At 37.0% G+C, this 20,509-nt stretch overlaps 1 pseudogene; it reads left to right on the forward strand.

The window, feature by feature from the left end:
• The first annotated feature begins 18,466 nt into the window (after positions 1-18,466).
• LOC107523798 (small ribosomal subunit protein eS24 pseudogene) lies at positions 18,467-18,843 on the forward strand (annotated as a pseudogene).
• The last annotated feature ends 1,666 nt before the right edge of the window (positions 18,844-20,509 follow it).

The following is a 20,509-nucleotide window of genomic DNA, read 5'->3' on the forward strand; positions in this document are numbered from 1 at the left end:
AAGATGCATTGTCCTAATCACTGGAACCTGAGAATAAACTACCTTCCATGGCCAAAGGGACTTTTTGGGTGTGTGGATTTTCTGGGTGGGCCCAATGTAATCACAAGGGTCCTTATAAGTGAAAGAGGGAGGCAGGAGAGTAACAATCAAATGTTTGAAGATGCCACAGGTATTGCTTTGAATATGGGGGGAGAGTCTACTAACAAGGGGACACAGGTCACATTGAGAAGCTGGAAAAGGCAAAGAAACAGATTAGTCGCCTAGAGGCTCCAGAAGAAGTATAGCCCTACTAACACTTTGATTTTAGCTCAGCAAGACCCATTTCAGACTTCTCACCTCTACAGCTAGAAGAAAACAAATTTCTATTGTTTCAAGCCACTAAGTTTGGGATAATTTTTTACAGCTGTTATAAGAATTTAATACACCTCCCAAGTATTTGCTACTGATAATCCCAATGCAACATGTTCAAAACTGAACTTATCATCTCTTGCCCAGTTATGGCTCATTCTTTAAACTACCCTACATGGCCTGTTACCCTGTCTTTCTTCTAGTTTGAGGCTAGATTCTTCCACTTCCTTCTCCTCCCTCTCCAATCTGTCTCCACTCTTGTCAATGCCTCTTGATAATAATCTATCAAGTAACAGTGTTTTCTACTCCCATTGTCAAGATCCTAAGAAGGATACTAATTCTTCAAAATATTAAATTCTAGAAATAATTTAAGGTGGCTTGATTAGAAAAAGGAAATAATGAAAGAAGAAAAGGCAAGAGAGAAAAGAATAGGGGGAGGAACCTTTGATATACCCCTTACTAACACTTCCTGACTCAATCGTCAGGCAAGAAAAAGGGATTTTCCAATAGGCAGTGAGTTTTCATCAGATAAGATGATCTAAGAACCTCCTAAATCTGAAAAGTGTTTTAATGATTAAGAAAAGTGAAGAGGACTTGTAGAGAAATGGAATGAAACAAAGACCTTCCAAAAGTATTCCCAAAATTCTATTCTACTTCCCCTTGCCTCAAGCTTCTACTTGGGACACAACCACACTTTTTAATCAAGCCCATATCTAGGATGTGACTGGCATACATGGGGATTCTCCATCGTTTTGGACCAGTGCAGAATCAGGTTCCTTGTCATTGACTAAGATAAAAGTATTCAGCAGATAGGAGTTAGTTGATGGAAGGGCAGCTGACCTATTTAAGATATTTCATCCTGTGAATGTTGATGGGAGAATAAAATATGTCACCAAAAGTTCAGTGAGATAGAAACCCTCTAAAAGGCCAAACTCTTAGAAACCAACAAAGGAAAACAGTTTGCTTTCCAGTGACAGCTTATCATTTTCTAAGAGAGATGTCTCTGCTTACATAGTCTCAGGACACCAGATACTGAGTCTGTCCTAACATGTCCTACAACTCTGTTACTGAGCTCTGGGTTTTGGAAAACCGTATTTGTAAAGACAAGCATTTTATTGTGAAATGTATAATATTTAATTATTTATGGAAGCCATTCCAAATGTGCTGTTTCTTAAGACAAACAAAACAACTGACAATCTCCCAAAAGTCAATCCCAATGTAGGATCACTGCAATAGGCATTTCTGAGTCCTTAGGAAGGCTATCCAAATCATGCTATAGTTACTGGGTCCTGACAGGCTTCCCACAGTCCCTGAAGGCAGTAAACAATGGCATGCTATGGTAACCAGTGACATGCTATGGGAAAGCCTAGTGAGCATCACCCATCCCGGATTATATTCTAACCTGAGCTCCTTTCTCCTGCCATTTTAGCCAATGGTAATCTGTACTTTCTGAAGCCAAGCAACATTTTGAACTTTGATTTACATGTAAATTATAGCTTAGCTTTATAAATTTAACTGTTAGGAATGCATATAAATAAGTGTTTTAATAGTAAAATATCTGCCTTTTCCCACTTCTCTCTTCCTTTCCTTCTTGTTCTGTGTAGGAAAAAGGGAATATTAAACAGACTAAGAAATTAATCAAACCATGCTTATTCCTCTCCTGCACACAAGGCAGAGTTTAGGTGAGCAGAAATTTAAGCAGCTCAGTAGTATCCATATGCAAAATTTCAGTGCCCTTATGCCCTCTAAACCAGGAAGTGGTCCATCTGAACTCAAGATAGGGTGCTCTTCCTGGTTCTGCCAGTAAAACTTCTTCAATAAATGAAACCATCAATGATGAACACTGCTGACATCCTATATATTATATATGGTCACATTTGAAAAATAGAATCCACACTAATTACAGGAGTTACAGTGAGAACTCTCTTCTTTTTGTAAGAAAATTGAAACCAAAGATAATATTTCATTACCCAAAAGCCATTCCAGAGACTTTCTTCCTTGAGAGTATACTTCTGATTGCTTCTTTCTCAATCTCAATTTTAATTGTTAAGATTAAAGCCTTGGGAAAAATCAGGAAAGCAGAAATAATCATTTAAAAATCATCATGTTCACTTGTAGATGAAATATCTAGAATTAGGGCAGTGAATGAGTTTGCTAAGGAATGGGAGAGAGACAAGCTGGAGCAAACAGAACTCAGCAAACCCAGGGACACGCACGGAGTGTTATTCTGTGGAACTATATCCACGGGGCTGTAAACAGTTGTGGTTAAAATGCCCAAGTAAAGAGTTGTAGAAGAGGCCCCCATCACTAAATATTCTACAAAACATGACTCAAGGTTGGCCTGTGTAAATGAGTCATAGAAATTTAAAGAGATATAAATAACTTCAAGTTACATGGTGTGAGGTCTACTAGCACCTCATAGGGTCCTTAGTTCTCAAGGTACATAGTTTAGAAAATACTGCACTTGCCCGGCCGGGCGTGGCTCAGCGGTTGAGTACCGACTTAGGATCCAGGCAATCGGGGTTCGATTCCCGGTCAGGGCACATGCCCGGTTGTGGGCTTGATCAATGACTCTCTTATCATTGATGTTTCTGTCTCTCTCTCTCCCTCTCTTTTCCTCTCTCTGAAATCAATAAAGATATATTTAAAAAAAAAAAAAAGAAAGAAAATTCTGCAGTTGTTTGTAATATGACAAAGCTCATGCAGTAGTAGTTCTAAAATAAGCACAGAGACGGTCACTCAAAAGCAGTCCTGTTACCTGTGATATTGCCATCTAAACCCAAGCAATGGCATCAAGTATTTTACTGTACTGACTCTCAGACCTCTAGCAGTTATTAGAAGTGGCAGGTTTGAGTCAAGTGACAAACAATTGTATTCTCTAACACCATTCAGGAGCATTTCTCAAGATCCTTGCCTGGCCTGTTCCTCAAATTTCATGCAATTGTACATTTTTGGTGCCAGGATTATCTGGCTGTACATTTAATTTTCAGTTTTGTTTCCAAGCCTTGTCATTTCATCAATCAGAGCTATTCCGTCTGCTGAAATGCGGACAAATCCAGCTGCCTTGTCACTTCTAATCAATTTCATTAATGTTTCCACTTTCTATTTCAATTAGTAGCCTGTCCTTTGGAACTGTTTGATGACTTGATACTACCTATTGTCTGCAGATTAAAAATCAAATTACAAATTGCTTTGTCCTTGACATTAAAAATCCTTCCTTTTTTTAGCAAACCTTTCCTATAAAGCTTATTTACCTCCTCTTAAGTGAAATTATGCTCTACCATACTGTGAAGGGGCTCAATTGTTATACAAGAGATGCATCCATACAGAGATGTTCATCTTGACATTTATTTAATCCTTGTGCCCTCATTCAGAATCGAATCTTTCTTTCATTTAAGTCTCGTCATTGGTGTGAACTTTTTCAGCACATTAAACAGCTACTTGAAATGTTATTTACTTGGCTATTATCCTCATGCATTTTGTTAAATTCAATACCTATGTGTATTGTCAATTGCCTACAATTCTTGGCTTTAGAAGCTGTTGAAAAGGACCAGTTAAACAGTTACCCTTGTCACTGGTTATACTACCACGTAAGCCCAGCAATTATGAAGTGGCATTTGAATGCTGTTCTTCGAGTAGATCTAGCATCTCTTCTCTGCCTTCTTTTTCTTTCTGGCATAAAAATCAGCCTGCACTTACTTATTTTAATTGTATATTTTAAAAAAAGTACAGATTTTTATTTTTGTAGCAATATGCAGAAATAGTATAGAATTGTGACTGTCCTTTCTCATGCTTTGTGTCACAACTGACAGCATGGAGCTTAGTGGCCTAAAGCAATACAGCAACGGTGCTGTGGGTCATATTTTTAACTTTAATGGCAATCTGTAATTGCCTGCAGCCTGCCTTATTTCTGGCCCTGCTGATGATTTCTTGAGGACCTGCGATAACACAGCTCCCGCTTGGCCTCTAATCTGGCTCATGCCCTCTTTTATATGCTTTTTACATTTTTTCAGGGTTATCGAGTCTTACAGTAAAGCAGTCAGAGTCTACAGCTCTACCTCCTTCTCCAGGGCATTCCAAGGAATTAGAATGTCCTTCCAGCCTGTGAGCTTTCACAACCGCCTGCCTTTTCCTGTGGCTGGGAGTGCTGTAGGTTTGAACAGCAGCAGCTTTGCTTCAAATTCAACTGCCCAATACCAGCCTTGAAATCCCATTTAGCTTTAATCTTTTTTAGACATTTGAAATTTTTAAACCACCACTTGTCAGTATAAATTCCTTTTTCCTCCAGTATAACTAGATCACATTTGGACTGTGCTTACGAGATGCTGTCATTATTTCCTTCCTTTTAGAAATATTACCTTCATTAAATGTTTACAACAAACATACATGTCCATTTATTGAAACAATATATACTAAATACCAGTTATGTATTAAGCACTGTCTTAGAAGTTACTAGAATTCAACAGGAAACAAAGAAAACAGCATCACTGTCCTTCAGAAGGAGCTTAGAGTCTAGGGAAGGCACACAAAAGTTAATGAGCTAGACATGATTGCTAGAGAGGGGTCGGGGGCGGTGGCTATGATATTACCATTAAACAAAGAATTATAATAAAGCAAGAGGCAGCATAGCATGGCAGTAAAGAAAACAGACGCAAGAACACCTGGTTCAAATCCTACTCCATCATTCCTTAGCTGCAACCTTGGGCAAGTTAACCTCACGCTACCTCATTTGTCTCATCCATAAGTTGGGGGCAGTAATAGTTCTACCTGAAAGGTTTGTTGTGAAGATCAAATAAGTTAATGTCACAAAGCACTTAAAACAGTGTCAAGCACATAAAAAATACTATAGGAGTATTTATAAAATTAAAAATAACAGAAGTCATGGAAGTCTTCTTAGAAGAAGTTGAGATCTCAAGAGGGAGTAGGAGCAGCCACTGCAAGGGTGAAAGAAAAGGAAACAGAATTGTATCTGTATAGCTAGAACCTAAAATGTCCATTAAAGACAACTAAAAATACCAAGGTAACAGTTTAGGAATGAACTCAAGAGTTTTGAACTTTAAATTCTAGACAGTCACAGATCAAAAAGGTATATAATAATAATAATTATTATTATTATAAATATTATAGCTAAACATAATAATATCCTAAAATACTAAAATCCTGAAGATCCTTAGATACTTAGAAGAATAACTATAGAGTTAATATAAAAGTCTTCTACTCCCCTGATTACAAATTTAGGACGTTAATTTCCCAATGAAGTGACACAGATTCAAAATAAACAGTGCCTTCTTGGAAAAATCTATGATATTCTGGAGATACATTCCTACTTATAAAAACATAAGAAAATAGAAACAAAGCCTCTGAGCTAGTTGGAGCAAGTGTTCATTCCAGGTCAGTAACTCTTTTTATCAAAACTTCTTAGAAGATTCCAGGAACTGAAGATGACTTTGTGGTTTACACAACCCATACTACCTACAAAAGATGAATGCCTGGCTCAAATGTTGCCCTTTCAATCAGTGACCTAAAAGGCTTCATGTTCTACCCAGGGTATTACCCTATTTCCATTAGGTAGAATCATATGAAATTGCCATTTTTGTAAGTCAAAAATTATTAAATACCAGCAGTTTCATATGCTTAAACCTAGCACAAGTTACGGGAAAATTTTAGTTTGTTGTGATGTTTTTTGCTGAAAGATAAACCACAGGACTGCAAGTGGTTTCTCAACCTCTCTGTGAAGAAAAAAATAATGCAGACCTTATCGCTTCATGGTGAAAGTTTCTTTATACATATACTCTTGGTTTTGGAAAATGTGTCTCCTTATAGAGAAGCAACAAAATGCGCCTTTTTATAAATTCTGTTTGTTAATACCAGTTCTTTCCTCCGAAGCTATCAAAAACAAGTGGTCTTCCCGACCCACCAGAATGTCCTGACCATCCCACATTCTCTAGTCTTCCTAGATGTGCATCAGCAGCAAATTTGATTAGGATGTCTCCCATTCTTAAACGTGAATCCATAAAACAGCATTCTAGATGCAGTATTTCAGCTTGTTGAGATCCAACCTACACATAGAAATATTCAGTCTATATAGTTTCCTCTAACGCCTTATCCTGAGACACCATACCTAGATGTGGCATGTTTATTAGAAAAAGACTTAGTGTTGTTTTAAGAAAAGGCATTGTGTATCACAATTCTGTGATAACATTGCTTTAAGCCTGTGTCACCATTCCATCATGCAGTTATAGATACTGGTTTGAGAGGGGCAGTCACGGCATCTGTGGGTGAATGCTTTTGGCTGCAAACAACAGGGGGAAAACACTGTGGCTAGAAAATAAAGACTTTTCAATTACACAACAAGACCAAGAGGATTTTCAGGAGCTCCACAATGTCAGGACATGGAAAGGCATCTCTAATATCCTCTTGGTTCCCTGGCATTGTCACGGGATGGCTACAGCAGCTCCAACAACCTTTACCTTACAGGACAACATCCAAGACAGGAAGCAAGGCGATGAGGGGGTAAGAGAAAAATATAAAGCCTCTTTGCCTGGATGGTTTCTTATCAGGAAGGACAAACTTTCCCAGGTCTTCTCACAGCTTATTGACCAAAATGAATATAACCCTACACTAGTGCTTTTCAAAGTGTGGTCCTTAGACTAGCAGTATCAGCATTTAAAAATATAAATTCTCTGTTCCTATCCCAGACCTACCGAATCAGAAACCCCACAGTTAGGGCCCAGGATTCTGAGTTGTAACAAGTTCTCCAGGTGATTCTGATTTCATACTAAGGTTTGAGAGCCCCTGCGTCAACCACTGGCAAAGAAAAAACAGATCACTTACCCATCATTATTCATTCATTAAAACTGGGCACATTGGGGTCTGATTTAAAATTGTGTTTCTGATGGTGGAAAGGGGGGAGAAGGGGGCAGAGGTAAGGAGTGGAAGTGGAGAGTAAAGAGGAAGAGGAGGGAGGGGAGCAAGGGAACCCCAATCCTCATGGAAATGGTACCAGAAGTAGATCTCAACTCAAACTGAGCCTATTGCTTGAGACGCATCTAAAATTATTGACTTTCCTGATTTAAAGGGAGCCAATACAACTGATTTAAAAAATGAGGGAAATCAGTTTTCTAATGAAAAATAGACTTGATTAGTCTACTTCAAATGTAATTTAGGAGTGTGATAAGTACTATACCAGGCATATTTGCCAAGACGCGATACACACTGCAAAAATCAGTAGTTAATTAGAACTTCAGCGAAGTGCCAGATTTCATAGGGAGTATAAGATGTGGTAAAGAGTGGTGTTTAGCAAAATGTAAATTAGTAGGTTTGCATCCCTTCCTGCTTTTGAAGAACTGGCTTTATATCCATAAAACAGTATTGGAGAATGCACAACATTTAGTTTCCAACTGTCTATAGTCACACACAAATATAACAAAATAGTCTGTAAATCAAAAATTATATGAGAGAAATAGAATGGACATAGGAATTCAAGAAAGAAAAATAATAATATAAAATTTCCAACTTCAGAAAGAGGGCTTGTTTACTTCTTAAATGAATAATGGTAAGTAGGTATCAAATCCCATAGTCTTTGGTTCATTGGACTCATGTAATAATTTATTTGCTTTATTTTTAAATAATCAAGATTTGAAATACATAGAAAATCACATTATTTGAAGCTGCTTACACTTAAGTTGTGTAAGTTTATATTTTTATATAAACTTAAAAATTTGCAAAGTGCAACAATTTTTCAAAATTATTTGAGGTGGGAAAGTTGGAAGGCCAGTTGGTTCTCAATCATGCCTGCATCGAAGCCATAAATGCCCAAATGCCATCCAGGAAAAATGAAGTCAGGTTCTCTGGGAGCACCTTTCCAACCCTGCCCACCTTATGATATTCACATGAGCAAGAGCTGAGGACCATGCCATAGGGTGAATTAGCCTTTCCTCTCACGTTCCTCTAGGACAGAAAATGTCTGGGACAGCAGACAGGAGCAGGTGCAGGACAAGAAAAGGAGGGAACTAAAAGGAGAGAACTACACAGAGGGGAAAAAACAACACAAAACAGGAAACAAAGGGCATTGAAAGCCATCCCACCCCATCCCAATTTTGCCAAAGGATAGTCCCACATCTAATAAATAGTTTAGTTATTACCAATACCTCTTGGGAAGTACATCTGTCTTTTTTATTTTATTTGTATTATTGCAAAATTTTACAAAGTAAATGGTCAATAAACAGCATTTGAATGAATTAGTTGTTGTTGCTTATGTTTCATAATTAAACATATTTTAACTAATAAATCGTGATCTCATCAGTTTTATGTCAATTCCTCCTCCACAGGATACTCAATATTCAATCCAAGAAAAAAATGACTTCATCCTTATTTTGGATTTAATACTACAAACACCAAGGACTCGGGAATAGATAGATTCTGTTCTCTAGCTGTTAGAAAATGCTTGCTCCTTTGCTACAACATATTTCATTTTAAAAGTCTTCCATGATGCTGCTCATACATACAGCTTCATCCATCCTTTTTTAAAAAAAAAAAAAATAGTTTATTGATTTTTAGAGAGAGAGGAAGGAAAAGAGAGAAACATCGATGTGAAAACATAACATCAATCGGCTTCCTCCCGCACGCCCCCTACTGGGCATGTGCCCTGATCAGAAATCGAACCAGCAACCTCTCGGTGCATGGGACACTGTCTCACCAACTGAACCACACCGGCCAGGGCTCATCCATTCTTTTAAAAAAAAACAAACACTTTGTAAGCGGTAAGTTGCATGCATACCTCCTTTTTTCTGGTAACACTGGATTCTGAAAATCCATAGGTAATTGGTATTGTTTTGATGCCCTGACTGCTGATATTTGTCTCAAGTCCTTTAAATAGTAGCTTACCTGTGGGTACTGAATAGTTCTACACAAACTTCAAAGGCTATCAGAAGGTGCTTTTTTTGGAATTTTATCATTTCATGAACCAATGTGAAATCCTCAATAAAAGCATGGGTTTCTTTACATTTATTGTTTTGGAAGCCATTCCCAATTTGACAAGCTATAGTACACATTTGCTATGAATGCTTTCTTTTGGTTCATGTAAGCACCATGATAAAGATAGCAGCCAAAACACTTCCTCTCTAGAGGAAAATAATTTTTTGTGAAGTGCATTTTATTGATTTTCATACAAAACTGTTCAAGTCAGGAAAAAATAGGATTCCCTAAAAGCAGGAAGAAAATAGGACTACTCCTTATCACAATCCTCAGCTAGGCAAATGCTTTAAGGAAACAATCGAACCCAGCTGCATGAAATGTCACATTGAAGACGTCCCCAAATCATTAAGTAAAATCTCTGAGGCATAACTGACACTTTTTTCTCTTATCTGCAAATTTGACAGGAGTCCCTGTGTTCACTAATCCCTAAACCTTTCTTCGGAGCCCTTCCCCTTTCGTATACATGGCTCCTGCCTTCAAGGGTCCTCAAAAGTTTTCATCAGCCTCAAAAATGTGGTGATAGTATGAAGCTGTTGGCTTGTCCAGACTTTGTTTCTAAAGACTAACATTTCATGCTGGGCCTGAGCAGCAAGGCAGAAGTGAGAGATCGGGGGCAGCCTGCTTAATCATGCAGAAGTGCAGAGTGCTGGAAGGTTTGTAAGAGGCCTGCGTTTGACAGGTACCGGTAACTCCAGATCCTCCCTTTCATTTTCTTCATTCTCCACATCAAAATGTTGCTGAATCTAATTGAGTTTATTTCTCTATTCGACTCCCACAGCTTCTGCCCCTTCAGTCCAGGCCCTGTCCTCCTCACCTAGATTTTTATAACAACAGCTGACAGGTCTCCTTGCCTTGGGCGTTTCTTCTTTCTAATTTGTTCTACATACTACTGTGTTATCTTCAAAAGCACAGCTGTGATCACAAAATCTCCTTTTTCAAAAAGTTTCAAGGGCTCCTCTTTGCACACAGAACTAAACCCAAACCTGGTTTTCAAAACTACATAGCTGAGTCCCACACTTACCAGGTTCAACATTCATGAAGGGCCTTGTTTTCCAGACACTCACGTAAATGCCAAGGTAGTAAAGATTAACAAGAATATTAAGCATTTATTGATCTTAAGAAAAAAGAATAAAATATGGCTCCCTTAGAAACAGTTCTCTTCTACCTGGGAGGCAAGCACATAAACAAAATTAGCTTCTCTGAGGGAGAGGCTAATTTTAATCTATTCATAACTCTCAAGTACACCCCACCTTTTTGTCCCCAACACACCACTGGCAGAAATTCTCTCCTCCAACCATTTGATACAATCCACAGCTCTTAAAGGTATAACACTCTGCCCCCTCTGCTCCTTTGCTCACTTGGCCCCCTTCACCTGGGCACCTTCTTTCTCCATGTCCTTCCTGTGGGCACCACCCTTCCAGCTTCTGTCAAATTCTCACTATTCTATGGAGCTCTCTCATAGTTTCCCAACTAGATTAGTCTCCCTCCAATTCCTCACTGTGTATTTAGTGTCATTAAACACATATCATAAAATATTACTGCTTATTTAGGAAGTCTTCTTCTTCTCTAAATTTGAAAGACCTTAAAGGCAGAGATTTCACCTTTTTTTCTCCTTCATGTCTCCCAAGGTGCCCAGAACCTTATACATAAATAATGCCCAAGAAATATTTGATAATCTGCAGTTAATGCTTTAGACTAGGACCTTGACAAAGAGGTACTTGATATATTGCCTTTTTATTGAAATTCTAAGTTATAGTTTTCCATGTCATGTTAAGATTTACTTTTAAATACCCACTAAAGTTTATTATAGCTTCTCTAACCAGATTGCAAGGCATTTCTCTTCTAGCCAGCAATATAGTTTAGGGAAGGAAAGGCATCAACCCTTTTCTCTACTGTGTTCTGCACATGCAGATTTCCTTGGCTATACCTTTCTCTGATGATCCTTAATCCAAGTGGCCCAGCACAACATCATTCCTTTGCATAAAATCCTCCAATAGTGTCCCATTGCATTTGGGATAAAACCCAAAACAGTTGCCCTAATCTTTAAGGTCCTATGAGATCTTGCCTCTATCTATCTCTCTAATCTCAACTGGTGTCATTTTCACTACTGGTCAGGACTCTCCAACCACACTGGCCCTTTTGTTCACCACATGAGCCTGTTTAATCAATACCCTTACAATTCCCTTTCCCCAGGCCTTAAAAAGGCCACATCTTTCTCATTATTCTAATCTCATTCCAAATTTCAACCCTTCAGAGAAGTTTTTCCTGTCTTACCCACTCCAAAGTAACTTCTCCTCCCAACCCTGTCACTTGTCATTACATTATTTTATTTTTATTTTACAGTCTCTCTGACTGTTAGATTATCCTATTTGTTTACTTATATATCATCTGTCTCTGCCCCCTAATATGCATGCTTGGGCACCCAGTCAGCTTGTTCAGCTCTACATCTCCAGTGCCCAGAGCAGCCCTAAGCACATAGTAGTTGTTCATTTGAACCGTACACTTTGTTCACCAAGTTGAGTAACATGTATACTCCCTAAAAATGTCCCGTATCCTTTCTCATCTCTCCACATATACTCATGCTATTCTCTTAGCCAAAATCTTTGTTGCCAGTTTCTCTTATTGTCTAAATTCTACCTATCTTTCTAATATCCAATTTAAATATCATTTAATTCATGAAAAATTTGCTAATCCTTCAAACTAATGTTGCTACTTCCCTCCTCCAAATCTTTATAGCACTCCCCTTATCCTTAATGTGCCATGAAGGAAATTGTGTCATATATTATAGTTATTCATACATCATCTTATCACCACAAAATGGTTAGCTCCTTAAGGACTAGAACCATGTCTCATTTATCTTTGTACCTTTAGCATCTAGGACAGTGGGTTGCCTTACATGAAGTAGATGCTCAATACAAGTTTATAATAAATAAATTGAATGAATGAATAATGTATCTATAAATTTAAATTTCTACCCCTAAAACATAACCTTATGAGAAACTAAAAAGAAACCCAAATTTCAAGGTCTTTTTCAAGCAAATAGACATTCCTTAGCAATTTCTTGGAAGACAGGGAGCATAAAATTTTTCTATCACTGACTTTAGTCACCTTATTTATAATTTTGAGTGCCATATAATCCAACCAGTTTTGTCTCCCAGTTTCAATAATGAGATTTCTTTTTTAAAAAAAAAATTAGCAAGTGACTCACTGAAATATTTTTAAATACCTTACAGAGCTGCTTCAGTGGATGGAGCCAATAGCTGAACAAAATCAGTTCAACTGAGCTATATTGAAGTAGTTATTTAAAGATCTTCATTTTATCTTGGCACTAGAGCAAAAATATGGAACACAATATCCAGATGGCAAGTAAACAGCAGTATTGTCATTTTCAAGTGGGAAGAGTATAATTTGGTTTCTACAGAAACAAAGGAAATATTGGTGGGGGTACTTTTTAAGACAACTTTGACCTCAAATCATAACCCACATGTTACAGAAAACGTAAAATGTTGGATGAGTCTCCAACATTAAATTCATTATTTAATAATAACTAAATTACAAAGTGCTTTATATGCATCAGTTGTAGTTCTAAGTTCAAGTTCTTTACATATACCAACTCACTTAACCAGTATAACCACCTTATAATATGCTAATAACTATTATTATTTTAGTATTATCATTATATATCACATTATAAGATAGAAATTATCACACTGCATCGTCATTTAATGGATGAAGAAATGAGGCACAGAAAGATTCAGCCCTTAGCCAAAGTCACCCAGGTGGTTTGTGGTAGCTCTGGATATGATTTCAGTTATTCTGGCTCTAGAGTCCACGCCCCTGACCATCTTATTGCCCTTCCCCTCCAGTTTGTTCTTTAATTTATTCCAAAGTAGACCATTCATTGAAAGTAAACCAAACTCTTCTCTGTAGTCAAGATAATGGATATGCTAAATCCATCAGAGAAAGTTTTCTGCAGATTTCCACAGATGGCAAAAAATGTCTTTCCCTTTTGATTCTTGATCCCATGGAAACTACCGTGGGCAGGGAACCTCAGAACTTGATTTACTTGCAAACACCTCAGAACCAGAGGAGCAGAATATATGCCCCAGGTTTCCCCACAGTCTGACTCTGAGTGTCTTCTCAGCATCATGGGCACAATCTGTCTGAGTATGTTCAGAGACCAATGAAATCATTCTTTTCTTTAAGGACTTTTTCCAGAGTGCAGAACGAAACTAAGCCTAATAAGAAAGGTATTTTGAGAGAAAAAAAAATATTTTGGAAACTACATTTCTACTGGAAGAATGTTTCTTTGGCAACTGTAGAGAGATTCTGGCTTTAGCTTGATGGGCCTTTAACTCTGCAGAGGGGTAGCTCTAAAGATAAGGCCTTGGGCCTGCAGAGGCAGTTTTACACAAAAGAACACTATCAGACCAGTTCAGAGGGGCTCCTGCAGACTCTCCCTAGGTCCCATCTCTTTCTTCCTTGCCAGCTCTTCTCCATTTTCATCTAAGCTTTCCTGGACACTCTGATCTTTGCACTGGTCTCCTGCTGGGTGACCCCATTTCCAAGCTCCCTCTCCTTGTTTCTAATGTCAATCCTCCAGTTCCTCACTCCCTTCTCTCCTCATCATCATAAGCAAGGGTTCAGTCTTTTATTTTTTTCTTTATTTTATTTTTTTACCCCACCACCATTTATCTCCCCTACACCCTCTTCCACCTCCACCCATCCCCTCACTCCCGCAATCACCACACTGTTGTCTTTGAAGGGCACAGTCTTTTAAATCACACTTTGACATATACATTTTATCTTCTTTTCTCTGATCAGAAACAAAAATGGTTTCCATTTTGTTTCTTCCAGAGCTTTCTACCCTCCTCTCTTAAAAAAAAAAAAAAAAAAAAAAAGCCTATGTAACCAATTCTTTCCCTGTAGTTTTCAAGCCATATGTAGATCACCACTCCAAGAAATGTTATCTGAAACTTAAGAGTTTAATAAAATATAAATAGCTACCTTGAACTTTAGATTAAATTTTATTGCTCTGAGAGACATATGCAAATTCCAAGTAACAACTCAAGAGAAAAGAAAAGTGAAAAACTTCAGATTTTTTTCAATTATTCCAAAGAAGCTCATATCAAAGTCACTTTGATTTATAAACTTCAAAGACACACAGATTCCACTTATTGAAGGGCCAAGTCAGAAATGTTGATAAAACCATCCAGTTATTCTTTAGAACAGATTAACCCTGGATTTTAACTACCCTGCAACTTCTTAGCCTGAACTTAGTTCATAATTGTCATCAATGGTCAGTTTGTTCTTGGGTATTATATGCTAACTAATACTGAATAGCACTTTATTCTTTATCCCTCAGAACATACCTTTCTGAGACTAGACTACTTCTAATTTCATTTATATGAACTTCTAACTTCTAAAGCTATATTTTATTCAATTTGATTAATATATTTGGGTCAGTATAGCTAATACATTTCAGAGAAAGACTAAAATTTGCTCTTATACTTACATGTCTTTCTCTATTGAATGTCTTTCTGCCTTTCTCTGCTTAGCTTCAAGCATAATCTGATGTTTATACTATATAAAAACTTTCCTAGCATCATCATTATTATTATTGTTAATGTTACTGTCTACTTGACCTTGTTTCCCTTCTTTCAAGCCTCACATGCTTCTTCTTTTGCTGCCCAGCTAATCCAACATGTGACTTTAAACCTACCGGCTTCAATTCCCATATAATACTTCCCCACCCCCTTTGTGGCTCATAGATCTTGAATTTATTCTCCATCAATCTCCAAAACTGTGTTTTAACTCCACAGGATGAAAGGACTATCTTCTGTTCTTCTCTATTTACATGTAACCTTTTGATGGACTCATCCACGTCCATGGTTCTGGTCAATCCTACCTCTGTGTTCCCCATTCCTCTGCACATTAGTTTCACATTTCCTAGTGACTACTGTCACCCTCCAAGTGGATGCCCAGCCATAACCTCAAACTCAAGAAGTCCAAAATTCTATACATTATATTTCTTCTCAAATAGGATCTCTTTCCAACCACCTGGTTTCAAATATTTAAGAATCAAAACTGAGAGATGTGTTTACTCTTCCCCTGTCTTTCTCTGATTTCCATGTCCCCTTTCAGAATCACCCTTTTATTTATATTCCAGTAGTCACTAAATTCACACCTTTACTGTATAAATGAACTACTGCAGCTACCTCCCTGATTGTCAGAATGGTCTCACCCCCCAATCCCTAGTCTAGCCTAAATGCTATTGCCAGCCTAATTACATGGAAGGAGGTTTTTATTGGCTCACTCCTATCAAGAACCTTCAATAGCTTCCTACCATTTAGTGCACTAAGGCACCAAGGTGCTAACTTGTAAAGATTTTCCATAAACCTGATATGCTCTGGCTACTGTCAACCCATTCTCTCACTCCACAATCTGCACTCTCATCACCATTAGGCTCTCTCCACACTGCTCTCCAAACCAGTCAGGTGTGTTCCTGAACCCTTCATTTTTTTCCCCTTCTTTCAGACTCAGTTCAAATTCTGCCTTTTCAGAAAATCTTCTATTTATTCCAGATCCAGATTATAATCTTTTTTTAAAAATATATATATAGCTTTATTGATTTCAGAGAGAGGAAAGGAGAAGGAGAGGGAGAGAGAGAAACATCAATGATGAGAGAGCCATTGATCAAGCCTGCAACCCGGGCATGTGCCCTGACTGGGAATCGAACCCCGATCACCTGGATCCTAGGTCAATGCTCAACTGCTGAGCCAAGCCTGGCCAGGCTATAATCTTTCTTTTTTGATACTGCTACAAACTTAGTTTACTTTTGCAACAAAAATCTCAAAAATGTCACAGCTCCTTTTGCATGGTCTGTGCTGCCCTTAAGACAGGGCTCCATACATAGCACTCATAGCAAACCCCCCACAAATATAGCCAAGCAATCGGTTAATCAGCACAGATTGTCTTTACAAGAGGGTAGACTCTGGCCAACTTCTAGGGTGAAATTGTCCAGAGGGTAAACAACTCTTTCCTAGCTCTACAACCACTAACCCCCAAAGATTGCCATTCAAAATAAAGTCACCATTTTTACACTGATGGCCCTCCTTGATCCTATCTATACCAGCCTTCTAAGCTGATATCTCTGTCTATCACCAACCCCCCATGCTTTACCTCAGAGTATTCCTATTATTCCCTTTGAAATGAGTTAGCGGCTCAAATCAAACCATTAAAACAAGTTCAATAAAAGAAACCTAGTAAAATCTGAAGGAAAGAAATAATAAAAATAAAAGCAAATATAACCAAATTGTAAATGAAATTCAAGAACAGGTTCTTTGGAAAAAATTATAACAAATCTAAAAAAAATTAATCCACATATTAGTGAATATAAGGAGAGAACATAGAAACAGATAAGAACATTTTTACAGTTATTTTAAAGTATTGTGTATAACTCTTGCAACCCTTTCAACCAGTTCCAGGAGAGAATCAAGCCCTAAGGCATCCATTGCATGTAATAAATTAACTTCTCTCTTATGCGTCTAGAATGATAGTAGTAATGTACGACCTTAGAAGAACTGAAAGCAGTCACACAAACCATTCTTTCAAAACTTAGTTTACTGAGATCCCAGTAAAAGGACAAATTTGTAAAATAATAAGTAAATTACTGAAAATGAGTTAAGTAGAAGAAACCTGATTAGAGGAAATCATAAATGAAATTGAGTAACTTAAAAAAAAAATGATTTCCAAAATGACCCAAAGCAGCTTGTTTTATAGGTGACTTCTTTCAAATCCCCATACAATATGTGCTTCAGGAAATAGAAAAAATAAAAACTGTAAGGCACCAAAAACATTTTAGGAAGCTAAACACTGACCCCAATGCCAAAATCTGATGGAGAGAAGAAAATATTAAAACTACAGCCTTATATCCTAGAACCACAAATGGAGCTTATAATTCAGAAAACAATTCATCTAAAATATTAGCTCAATAGATCCAGTTAGAAAAATGAACTCAAATAATATCAATACATGCTTTAAACTAGAAAGAAAATACTTCCTTAACATGAAAAGTAAGACTGTTCTTAAACTAATAGCCAAAGTCATCCTAAAGAAAACTACTTGACACATAATGTTTCAAGTATGAGTAAGATGAAGACACATCATGTTACTGTCAATATTCAACATGGTCCTAGAAATTCTGGCAAAAACTTTAAAAATTTGAAAAATAAATTTAAACTTTGAGGATATAGGAGACAAAATCACCAGCATTTACATGTGATAGAATTATATACCTAAAAAACCAAAGAGGATCAACTGAAAAACTCATAATTAGTAAAGTTCCGTAAAGCAGAAGATATACATATAAAAATAGAGAGCTTTCCAATGCATGAGCTAAAATTAGTTTGTAAATACCATTAAAAAAATTCTAATTCCAATAGAAATCAAACATACAAAATACCTAACACTAATCTTATTGAGTAACATCTGAGATTGCATTAATAAATCTACAAAACTTTAAAGAAATATAATTTTTAAGTTTTGTAAATGGAAAAACATACTATCTTCTTCTCTGATATTAAAAAGATGTCATCTTTCTAAATTATTTTACAAATTTATTGTAATTCTCTAATTCAAATACTCATGAAATTTTTTAACTTGTCTAAATTATTCTAAGACTCATCTGGAAAAATAAAATGTTGAGACCAGCTTTTAAAAAATGTTAATGAAAAGAGTAGTGAATGAGGACTTGGCTTACTAGATATAAAACTTTTATGAAAGTACAATAATTTAGACTGTGTAGTAATAGCACAGGACTTGACAGATTAATTGGACAGATTAGATAGCCTTGAAATAGGACTAAAAATATATAAAAACTTAATAAAGAATGATAAATGAAAAATCACATACCATAAAAATGCTGGAAGTAACATTTGTGAATATAAAACTGATTTAAAAGCAATAGTATATATCACCAAGGAAAAGTCACACAGATTTGACTGCATAATTTTTAAAATCTGTATGCCACTGAAATAAAGCTTATCTAATGCAACAACCATATTTAAAAGTTAAGAAAAAAAACTCTATCAGAAAACACCATAGCTTTTCCTCCCTGGCTGCTTGAAGATTAGCCTTCATCATGAATGACACAGTAACTACCCGGACCAGGAAGTTCATGACCAACAGAAGCAAATGGTCACTGATGTCCTTCACCCTGGGAAGGCAACAGTACCCCAGACAAAAATTAGGGAAAAACCAGCCAAAATGTACAAGACGACACCAGATGTCATCTCTGGATTCAGAACACACTTTGGTGGTGGCAAGACAACTGGCTTTGGCATGATTTATGATTCCTTGGATTACACAAAGAAAAATGAACCCAAACATAGACTCGGAAGACACTGCCTGTATGAGAAGAAGATGACCCTAAGAAAATAGGGAAAGGAACCTGAGAACAGGAGGAAGAAGGTCAGGGGGACCGCAAAGGCCAATGTTGGTGCTGGCAAAAAGGGGTAAAGATTCTTCAGTGACTTCATCTGTGGTGATTGTGCAGATTTTTCATGAGAGGATTAATAAACTAAGAACTTAAAAAAAAAAAAAAGAAAACACCATAAAAATGTTGAGAAGTAAACTGTAAGCTGGGAAAAATATTTGTAACATTTATGACAAGTTAATAACTTGATTGTATAAAAGAGTATTAACACATCAATGAGAAAAATAAGAACATGACTGTATTTGTTTTCTGCTGCTGTAGCAGAATGCTAAAGATTTAGTGGCTGAAAATAATCCATATTTCTTTTATTACATTTCTAGAGTTCAGGAGTCCAAAGTCAGTTTCCCTGGGCTGAAGATATCCACAGGGCTGGTTCTTTCTAGAGGCTCTAAAAAGAATCCTCTCCCCTACCTCTTCTAGCTTCTGGAGGCCCCATGCATTTCTTGCCCCTCCCTCTACCTTCAAAGTCCTCAGTGTAATATCTTCAGGTCCTCTCTGCTCTGACCTCTGCTCCCATCATCACATCTGCTCTGACTCCAACGGTCTCCCTCATGTAATGACCCCACCTGGATGTCAAAGTCCTTAATTTAATCATATCTGCACAATCCATTCTGCCAGGTAAAGTGACAAATTCACAAGTTTTGGAGCCATCATTGGGAGGTGATTATTCAGTGGACCACACACACCAATGGAAAGGTAGATAAAGAAGCAGAGACAATATACGGAATTAACAAAAATAAATTAATGGCCAATAAACATGTGAAATACATATTCAATCTCACTAGGATTCCAACAACTGGAAAAGAAAACAATAGTGAGATACTTCTCTTGCCTAACGAATTGACATAGATTTTTCTAAAACGTGAATACATGATTCTAGCAAAAGTATATTTCAAACCCTTATGGACAATAACCAGGTGATATGTGTCAAGTTATCCAATAACTTTATTTCTTGAAATTTTTATTAAGGAATTACTTAGGGAGGTATTTGTAGGTATATAACAAGGCTAATACCTACAGCATTTTAAAAGAATAATAAATTAGAAACTATATCCAACAATAAGGCATTGGTTAAATAAATTGTGATAAAGCTATATGATTAATTACCACACAGGCATTAAAATTAGATTTTCAAAGATTTTTAATATTATTGAGAATATTCTCACAAGATACTGCTGAGGACAAAAAATAAATAAACAGCATACAAAACTGTACATATATTATAAAATATATTCTAATAGAAGGCTAATAATGTTTAATTCAGAGTCATGGGATTATGAGTTATTTTTATTTTCTTTATTATACTTTTTACATTTTCTAAATTTTAATAATAAATATTATTACTGTTATAATCCTAAAAAAAGGTAATTAAAATTTTTCAAAGTGAGGGAAGACAGATGTTGGCCATTGAGCCTTAGAATTCTAAGCAGGATGGAAAATAAAGAGTGTCCTGCGCCCCCAGCGGCAGCTCCCGCACATCGCGGGGAAGCCAGCCACGCGCACGCTCCTTTCGGAAGCGAGGCCTGAGGGCACGCACCTCACGGTTGTGCACCGTTGCGGGACAAGAGCAACACAGAGCAAGTTCAAGCACAGAACCTCAGGCTCCCAGTAGAAACAGGTTTTCATCCCTGCATTTGAGCCTAGATAGGATTATGGCCACATTGCAGAGCCCTCCAGGGTCAGAGGGAA

This window comes from Miniopterus natalensis, chromosome 8, assembly GCF_054644295.1.
Source record: "Miniopterus natalensis isolate mMinNat1 chromosome 8, mMinNat1.hap1, whole genome shotgun sequence".
Lineage (NCBI taxonomy): Eukaryota > Metazoa > Chordata > Mammalia > Chiroptera > Miniopteridae > Miniopterus > Miniopterus natalensis.